The sequence below is a fragment of the Odocoileus virginianus genome, chromosome 9 (assembly GCF_023699985.2).
Source record: "Odocoileus virginianus isolate 20LAN1187 ecotype Illinois chromosome 9, Ovbor_1.2, whole genome shotgun sequence".
Classification (NCBI taxonomy): domain Eukaryota; kingdom Metazoa; phylum Chordata; class Mammalia; order Artiodactyla; family Cervidae; genus Odocoileus; species Odocoileus virginianus.
Window position 1 is genome coordinate 49736901 of NC_069682.1, and position 9707 is coordinate 49746607.

The 9707-nt window shown below is 53.5% G+C and overlaps 1 protein-coding gene across 3 annotated transcripts in view; it reads right to left on the reverse strand.

Annotated features, from left to right (window-relative positions):
- The window catches only part of MYT1 (myelin transcription factor 1), a 62433-nt gene extending 58544 nt beyond the window's left edge, over positions 1-3889 (reverse strand). For all 3 annotated transcript variants that reach the window (XM_020875362.2, XM_070472382.1, XM_070472381.1), the window contains exon 1: positions 3450-3889. The gene's annotated coding sequence lies outside the window, so the exon portion shown is untranslated. The remainder of the gene's footprint in view (positions 1-3449) is intronic.
- Positions 3890-9707: the final 5818 nt, after the last annotated feature.

Sequence of the window (9707 nt, forward strand, 5' to 3'; positions counted from 1 at the left end):
CAGAGCGCCAGCCCTCGGGCAAGGGCTCTGGTCCTCCATCCGGGACTAATCCTGATGGAGGCAGGTTACACCTCCTCCTCCTTTCAGTGCATCTGGTTAAAACAACACTGCATTTACAAACCATAAATAAAAATGAAAGAGGGAAGGAGGATGGACACCTGGACGCAGGATCTGACAAGAAGGAGGCCGATCAAGAGAACTGTGCTCCCTGCTGGCGAGCAGTCTCCACTCTGCTCTCTCTGGAGCCAGCCCAGAACTCGTCTGAGAGCAAAGCCTTTGTAAGTCAGGTAGAAAACGCCTCCTGGTTTGTTTTGAGGGTTTTTAAAGCAACATTTGGGGGAAATTCAGCCATCTGTGAAAAACAGGATGTACACCGAGGACCCCAAAGCCTGGCCAGCACCCAGGAGGGGCTGAGAGGGCGGCGGGGGTCTCCAGGGAGCAGGGCAGGCAAGGGGGCAGCTCGGGGCACTGCTCGCACTCCCGAGAAACAGCGTTTTCCACCCAGGCTGACCAATCTCCTGATGACGCCCGCTCCCAAAGACTGTCCCTGTAAAATTCTGTTAAACTACCTCTGTAGACAACCAGCTTCTGGTTTATTCATGAGTGAGCGTACATGGAAGGAGGAGACAGGAGGGTTGGGAGCTGGGTTGGGGGAGGGCCCTTGGCCAGGCCCCTCCTCGCAACTCCCGGGCCCAGCTTCCTACAGGGTAACAGCCAGCAAGAAGTGGGTCTAGAGGGGTCTTCCAAGCCCAGGATGGCGTTTCTCTCTCCAACAGCCGAGGCTCACTGGTCGCCCAATCACCTTCTCTGAAGAAGTGGGGTCAGGTGACAGGGCAGCCCCTGCTCTCCCAGGAGCCACCCTGGGCCCTGCCTCTCTGTCCACTCCAGGCCTAGTGCTGACCTGGGAGTTCTGGTTGCTCCAGGCCCCCCTCCCTAGCTCAGGCCATTGGAGGAGGGGGAGGGTGTGAGTAGACCCTCCCTCACTCTCTCTTCACCAGAGCGGAAGTGCCTCGGCCCCCACCAGTCATCAGGGCAGCAGCCGGAGGCCTAGGGGCACTTCTCACATGCTCTCAGTCTGCAGGTCCCTCATCCTGCCCTCTTTGCCCAGTGCTTGGCCATGCAAACCAGCATTCCAAACCATGCAGCCATCGGCACCACCAGCAGGGGGGTGGGCTGCACACACACACACCCCAGGCCCCCCAAACCAGTTCCCAGAGTTGGCTCAGACCCCCTGTGCCCCCACTCCATTGCACAGAGTCACCCGGGTCCTTGTGGGCACATTTGATGACTCCAGGTCAGAAGAGGACAGGGGTCCAGAGAGGAAGGCCCCTGATTCCAGGCAGCATCAGAGAGAACACCCACCCCAGCCAAGGCCAGGGGATAGGCCAAGCTTCACGCAGAAAGGGTGGGCTGCAGGTCAGCTCTCTGGTGGGGTCTGAGTGCCCAGAGCACGCTCCTATGCCAGCACTCTCTCTACTGGCCTCTCCCTGATGCCCCTGGGCACAGACAGGACTTTCCAGGATAATCTTCTGTGACCCCAGGGACAGAGCTTCTTCACAACCCCAAAGACTCTGCCCGTTGTGTGAGGGCATCTCAGAGCAGGTCCTCCTCCCTCAGGCATCAGAAGCATTCAGGGTGACAGATGACCGCTGCTCCTGCAAGAACCTTCCAAGAGAGTCTGGAGCATCGGCTCCCAGTATCTGGGGCTGCCTCCAGACCTGTGGGAAATGCCTGAAGTCACAAGGACCACTACATCCCCCCCGCCCCGCCTACTTAGGTAGCCCCTCTGCCCTGGGTGAGTTCCCATACCCGTGTCTAGGGCCATCATTCAAAGGGCCAGAACCCAAGGAGTTGCAGCATACAAGGCCTCCATGGCCAGCTCTGAGGCTCCGCTCAGCCCCTGGATCAGCAGACACCCTTGTGAGTACACAGGAGGGGGGGGCCCCCATCTCCAGCTCTGCAGGACAGAGGGGTCATGAAGCTACTTCCTTCTCTTTGCAAACAAACTGCCCTGTAAACCCTAAGCAAGCCTCCTCTGCATAGCCAACAGCTCCGGTCCAGCCCTCCCCACTGGCACCACAAAACTCCAATTGCTGCTCTCCCGTTCTTTTGTTTACCATTAATCAGCAGGGCCATATGGAAAGATGTGAGAGTCACAGCCACAGGGCCAGGGCGGGGAGATCTGGTGGTGAGGAACCTGGGCCTCTCCCTAGCACCCACCCAGCCTCCCTGGGTCAGGAGGCCAAGTCCAGGCACATCCTCTCACCCAAGACTGAGGCTCGCCTCCTCCAGGTTCGCCCCAATGCTCCCCTGCCTTTTGTTCACTCAGCCACTAGCCTCAGTCCTCAGGTCTTTGATTTTTTTCTTTTAACCACCGGGGCAAAATTTCTCAACTCCCTCTCCCAAAAGGATAACAATCACAGCCGTTATCGCCATTAAAGTGACACAGTCTGATGGCTCAGGACCGAGCCCATACCCTGCTACCAGACCCTCCTCTCAGAGGTTTTGTCTCAGAAATTAAAGCCCAACTTTACCAGCCAATGATGTCCCTGGATGCAAAGGTAATGCCGAGAGCAGAGAAGCCCTCTGTGACTTAGAAGGAGCAACTCTCGCGACAAGGGCACGCCACACCATAACCCAGGAGCTGCTGGCGGCTTGTTTATCTTCCTGATTCACAAAGAGGAAAGTGAATCCAGCGGACAAAGTCCACGGCCCAGAGCACATCACCCTAGAGGCAAAGGCATCATATCTTTCAAGGCTCACACAGACTTCTTGGCTAAGCCTGATTTGTAGTTTTAAACACAAAAATCCAGTTACTAGCGCCATAAACAAACACACTCGTGACCCCGATCACATAGCGAGAAAAGGAGCCTAAGGGAACAGCGCGTCTATCCCACAGACACGCACCCTTAAGTTTAGAAATATGTGACACGCAAAGACAGGGCGCTCACATGACCATCTCTACTCCGTCTTGGGTGGGGGCACAAACGCGGTCCGGACGGCGTCCCCGCTGCAGAGCGATCTTCTGCCTAAGGAGCCAGCGTTCTCCCAGGGAACCCAGCTGCCAGGTCCCCTGGCTGCAGATACATCTGTGTTCCTCTTCCAGAAAAGCACATAAAGTTTTCGTCTCAACACCAGGTCCCCCACTGTCGTTTCTGTCAGACGCACAATGTGTTCACTAAATTCTCGGAGAAGCCAAGCGCGTGAGCAAGCCAAGGAGGGACAGAGAACAGGGAGGAAAACAGCCGCCGGCAGACCCAGGAGGAGGAGAAAGCCTCAGTCCAACAGAGCGGCTTTAAAAAGCCATCCTCAGACCTGTTCTTCCAGCAAAGAAAGCCTTCATCTTAGAAATTAACTCTGCGCGCGCCCTCTCCCCGTCTCCACCCGAGGGGAAAAGCCAAGCACTGGGCATCTGCCTTTGTCAGCAAAAGAACATAACATTGACTTACCTTTCCCCACAGCTATTGTCTGTCCTCTTTCAAAATGACATCACGGAAAGCAATCATGAAATTTACATGGGGGGTGCGGATGGACGGGAGGAGAGGCGAGGCGGCTGCCTCGCTTCCAGCGGTCACATGTGGGGAAGCCTGTGTGCGGGTTTCAATTAAATATCTTCTCCCTTTAGTGTGCGAACTCCTAAGCCAGCTGAAGGCGACGTCTCATTTACTTAATGACCGCTCTCATTAGCAGCGGTGGCACGGGCTGGCGGAGAGACTCCTTTGTAAATACGCTACCCATGAACCCTTGGGGCTCCAATATATCTGTTTACTCTCCGAGGTGAAATAAATTTACAGTATAGCATCAGAAAGATGGATCTGCTGACGGGGAGCGAGAGGTGCCCAGGCCCTCAGAGCCCCTGTCTCCTGCTCCAAGCCTCAGCCAGCAGAAGGTGCCCGCGTTTGCCCACACTGATTCATAATTAATATGCAGCACGATTTGGAGTTTTTTATGCAAAACACACAAAAGGGCAGTACACGTCACTACCACCAGGCTCACCCCCCTCTGCTTTCTCCACCAGTGGTTCAGTCCAATAATTCCTAATAGCAGCAACCGGAATGACAGATGCCCTGGGTTAGCACGGCTGCAGCGAAAGTACTTTACAATATTTATTGGTGGTTAGGAATATGACCTACCATCATAAAGAGCGGACTGCAGAATTTATTACTCAGATGAGCCAGGAGGGGTGCATAGTGGCTCATCTGCATATCTAAGTATCAGTGACTTAAATGGATATGTATATATTTTTTAAGTGCATAAGGTTCCTATGGTCACAGACCAAAAAAGAGTCATATACACAAACAGCAGGTGAGGAAAAGAGACTTTGCCTTTATCATACGTTTCCTTTTTGTTTCCAGTCTGAAAATCATTAAATGCTCTCACAGAGAGCCTGAGCACTCGGAAGACACATGTATCCTACACCTTGAGACCTCTGAGTTTTTCCCAGCCAGAAGGAAGCACACCACTCAAGTTCCATCTTTTTGAGTTTTATTCAAACTGCCTGCAAGGAGCTAGCCAATGAAAATCAGGAGAGAAAAAATTGATAACACACACAATGGAAGTGCCCACCCACTCTTTAAGTAATCCAATTGTTTACTTTCTTAGGTGTCAGGCTTGTGATTTTTTTTTTCCACACTTAGGGATAAATGTAGGAATTTTGTCAGTGAGAGTAGCCAGGAGCTGGGGATTCTTGCTTACTATCTGAAGTCCCTCTTCTTACAGACAAAGCTAGCAAACAATTGTTCATTATCATAATCCAATTGTCAGAAACTGCACTGTGAAACACGACACACGCTGAACTCCAGACACTTGCACAGAATGGACTGTCACAGGCCGGCGAGACGGCCAGAGAGACCCATGGCCCAGAAATTCAGTGCAGAGATTGCGACAGACAGCAAGTATCAGTTTTTGGTACGTTATGTGGGACACAATGTGTGTGTGTCCCACATCAATCAGCACTGAAGGGCTCAGGCCACCAAAAGCATAAGTGAGACAGAACCAAAACATTTAGCTTTCTCTAAGAGAATGTTTTTGAAGGGCAGGGAAAAACCCTCCACAAGCAGTTATTTTCAACTTGCAGAGCTGCTCCCACATTGCATGTAAACCAAGGAGATTCATGCTGAAAATAAGTATATTCAGTTCTTACACACACATTATTCTCAACAAATAAAAGACAAAATGCACTCAAAGCAATCTCTTAATTTGACCAATAGGAAATAAAGGCAAGCCCTCGCTGGTCAAACTGAGGATGAAATATTAATCAGCCAGATGAGAACAGCTTGTGGCCCCGGCCACAACTGCCTAACGTTGTTTTTATTCTTTCCTAAGCTCACACCCATTAGCATAGAAGGACACGTTCAGTTAAGAGCTCTCTTCAAAAGCCATTTCCTGCCTCCTCTGGACACACTGCAAGTACTGGGATATTTTACATCCCAAACCTTTGGCATTCAGAAATTCTATTAAACTCTTATCGGCAGACTGCAGGCTCAGACAGCCCTGTGCGCTGTTGTTCCAGGCTGGAGACGGAATCAAGGGAGAGCCAGTGCTGAATCAGCCGATTCCCCCACAATACCCAGTGTTTCATGCAAGCATGTAATTCAGACATGGAACACTCAGACGCAGGAAACAGCAGCAAGCAAGAGGTAACACAGTGTGTGTGACAGAAAGACCTGGGATGGCAAGTAACAGACTCCATCCGCCCACACACTCAGGAACCTGCAGCTCTCACACCTGCCCACTGAACAACAGGCTCCCGAGGCAGGCAGCCTGGGGGTCCAGAATGCGGCCTCTGATATCCACCTGAGTCTGCTCAGGGAGCGTTCCAACGAGCTCAGCAACTTCAAATTGCTGCCTGTTCCTAGAACCTGGGGAGAAGCCCTAGGAGCCTCCCCCCTCCCACCCCAGGTCATCGTTGCAAGAGCCGGTTCAGAAGACAGGTTTTGATGAGTAAAGGTTCAAAATCTCCCTCCCACTCCATCAAGAGAACAAAGGAGGACTACAGGAAGGGAGCCAGGAAGGGACTCAGCCCCAAGTTTTAAGGTTTCGCAGCTTTGTCAGTCTGAGTGGTAGGGTCCAGACGCGCCTGGATCTGATCAGCACGTTGGACAGCGCTCCCTCGCCCGAGGGCCCTTTGTTCGCGCAGTCAGGACTGGCACTCGACAGTCCCCGAGCCCGGCGGGAGAGATGATTCCAAACCAAGTCTCCCAGCCTTGCGTGTAAGTGACAGCAGCAAGGTGTCATGAAAACTTTTCCTCTTATACAGGGGGAAACTGTCAGGATTTTTTTTTTAATCATAAAATATTTCCTTTGCCATAACTAAGCAAGGAGTGCATTGTTCCTCTAAGTTTTATTTCATAAAAGATCTGTGAGGAGGACACCTGTAATTTTAAAATTTGGAAGATCCACAGGGAAGCAACCTCTGCTTGATTGGAGGGTTCTCAAATGCCACAGGGGAGAAAAATGGGCAGATTTGCAAAAGTAAACTTGCAGCGCTCGTTTAGGAAGTGTTTTGTGGGAGCTGGGAAGGCAGGCTCAAAGATGGCTTAGCTAGTAAGATCATTTCAAATAAAGTGTAATTACTTGTGCAAATCTGCACACAGACATTCCAAGTGTCAGTTCATTTGCTTCATAAAAACTCTTTCAAGTAATTTTGGTCGAAACTTTCTGCATCTGTAATTGGCACCACCTTCTCCGGTGACCAGCTGGGGGTGAGAGTTTTCTTGTTTCCCTCTGAAAGCGTCCCTGCAGATGGGCGCCCGCCTTAAAGCTGCAGACGACAATTAGGGCCGTTGTGTGTGGAGCCGCGATGGTCAGCATTAATATTGTATACGAACAGCTGAGGGCGAGGGGGGGCGCTGCCCCAGGCAGGCTCTGGCAGATGGAGCAAACAAAACCGAGAACACTCTCACCAGCATCCTGGGCTGACTCACACACACACACACACACACACACACACACACACACACGCTCTGGCCGTACCATAAGAGTGTTTCATGCTGAGACAGCAAACACACCAACCCTCTGACACTGTGTGCACACTTACACACACATACACACACTTGATTGGGAGAGTAACACACTGTTAAAGTCTCTTCCACACACAGCAACTTTGCATGTGATGGAAACACAAGCATCAGCAGCCCCAGTGAACCATTTGCTGCAGTGAGTCCCGGGTGGACAGGCAGGTCACACACACACACACCCACCTGCTGCCCTCCCCATCTCCCACAGACAGGGCAGCATCCACGGGCTCTGCAAGCCCCTCCATCAGTCTCTGAGGGCCCTGGCCTTGCTCTGAAGGGAGCGTGTGTCTGTCACCTCCTCAGCTGCCCAGAAAAGAGCACTGAGACCTGATGGGGACACACAGCTAATTAGTCCCTTTGGCGTCTTGGCAGAAACCTGTGAACAAGCCGGGGGAGGGGTACTCAGGGGTGGGGGTGGTGGGGAGTACTCACCCAGGAAGGTCCCGCAGAGTGTCATCTTGGCTGAGCAGGCACACCTCCACTCAGAAACTTGTCCCGTGTGGTCACTTCATGCTGCAAAAGTTGTGACACAAACTTCTGTGTCCAGGGCCCTGGAGAGCTCCCTTCTCGTGCAGCCAATCGGGGGCCAGGGAGCAAATAATCACAAATTGATGCCCTGCCAATGAGGCTCCATTCCCCGCACAAAGGGGCCCCAGGCCCCAGACAATGAGCCCTGCCTGCAGGTGGGAGGAGGCAGAGACACAGCCTCGTCTCACTAAGGGACCAATAAGTGAGGGAGGGGAGGGGCCCGTCCTGAAGGTGCTCCCCTTCCCCTTCCCCTCCCCACTTTTCTGCCTCGCCCTCCCCTATCCCTACCCCTCTTCGTCCTCTCACTTTCCTCTCCCTCCACTTCACCCCAGACCAAGTTAAGTCAGAAACCTGGCTGAAGACCACTCAGGACAAGTGGGTGGGGTCAGGTCTCATTGGCCTTGACCTCCCCCAACACAGACATTGACTATGAGGGGCAGGCCCTGTGGCCCCTGAACAATGGATGCCCCACCACCCAGGTGCGAAGCTTGAGGGGAGGGGGGAAGGTGAAGAGAGGACCAACTCCCTCAGGGATGGAGGGTCAGGAGGGGGACCACAGAAGCAGGGCGGGGTGGGGGTACATGTGGGTGGGGGGTGAGTTAGGCCTCTCTGCGGTGACCTTTCATGACCCACCCTATGCCTGTGACCCTTTGATGCCCATGGAAGTCTTTGGAGCAACAAGTTCAGCCAGCACCAGACTTGGCTGAAGCCCCCTAGCTTCCCCTGATGCTGGGTGAAGCTCCCATTCACCCCTCAAGTGAGACAGCTTAAGTCTCCATCCAATCCTCAGCCTGAGTACTCCCCTGTCTGTGCGCAGCTGTCTGCCCCTGATAGGTGAGGCCCATACAGCCTGTGGCCACACTCAGGTTCCATGGGAGGCCCAGGAGATGGGCTTGAGGACAATCCTTGTAATGGTGGGAAGGGCAGATGAGACCCAGGGCCCCTCTGACATTCCTCGAGAGCAGAGGCCTCAAATCTGGTCCCTGGGGTTGTGGATGCCTCTTTACGAAGCCTGAGGGTGGTGAGTCACAGGCCCCAGGCTACCACACAAGCTGGAGGGATGGGTGCTGAGCTTCACTCTCCTGAAGCCAGGAGGAGGGAAATCTGGACAGAACCCAGGCTATCCCATGTTCCCTCATAGCCCTGTGACCACCTGCAAACAGCTAACTGTCTCCACGTCTGTTATGAGGCCTCCAGTGAGGGCAGCTGGGCAGGAAATGGACAAGCATGTGGTCCTAGGGGGAGCTGTCCACGTTAGGATACAGGTTGGGGGAAGGACCAGGCTGCTGAGGGTCTGTTGGGTCCAATCAAGGGACACAGGGGACTCCAGGGTTTGGAAGAAAGGAGCAGACAAAGGAGAGCAGGTGTGTGGGAACTGAAAGCCCTCCTGTCCCCAGGGCATAGGTTCCGGTCGGAGGCTCAAGGCCAAATGAGACTAGAAATAAAGGTGAGCCACCGGGTTAGAGGGCAGCAAGGTGAGGGGCAAATTGCTTAGAGCCTAGTGAGGGGGAGGAGGGGGGAGGGCAGGAGCAGATGGGGGAACAGGGGTTCATGGGGAACAGGGGTAAATGGGGAAGAGAGGCTGGGGCTGGCTGGGAGGTCCCCTCCATGTCTGTCACGGTCCCTCATCTGCAGTGAGAGATATGCTTACAGAGAAGTTACCTCCATCAAGTTATCCAACCCTCCTGTGACTCCCCTGCAAAGCAAGGGCATCAAGGACACTGCCCACTGCCCTGCAGGGCCCCAGATGGGGCCGCACCTGTTGGCTGGCACTGAGTCATTGCTGACTATCTCTTATCACCTCCCATCCCTGGCCTGCCAACCTGGGAGACCATCAGGAAGACCAAAAGGCTCCCTCCTGGCACCACAGACACCAGGGCCCTGAGGTGAGCGACTGAGTCCACTAGGCTCCCAAACCTTGGGGGAAATGCATCCTTGGATGGAGTTAACTAAGGCTGATGACAGAGTAATAACGGGAGCAGCCTGGGAACACTTGCGATGTTTCCCTTAATAAAATCAAATGACCTCGTAAGCCAGCACATGACAAAAGCCCTTGGACAGTGCAGAGTCAGCTAAGACAAAGTCAGTGTCTTCTCTGAAGGCTTGGGGGCTGCTGGGGGTCCTCGGATCCTTAGTTCTGCCTCCCCCGACTCCGTGTGC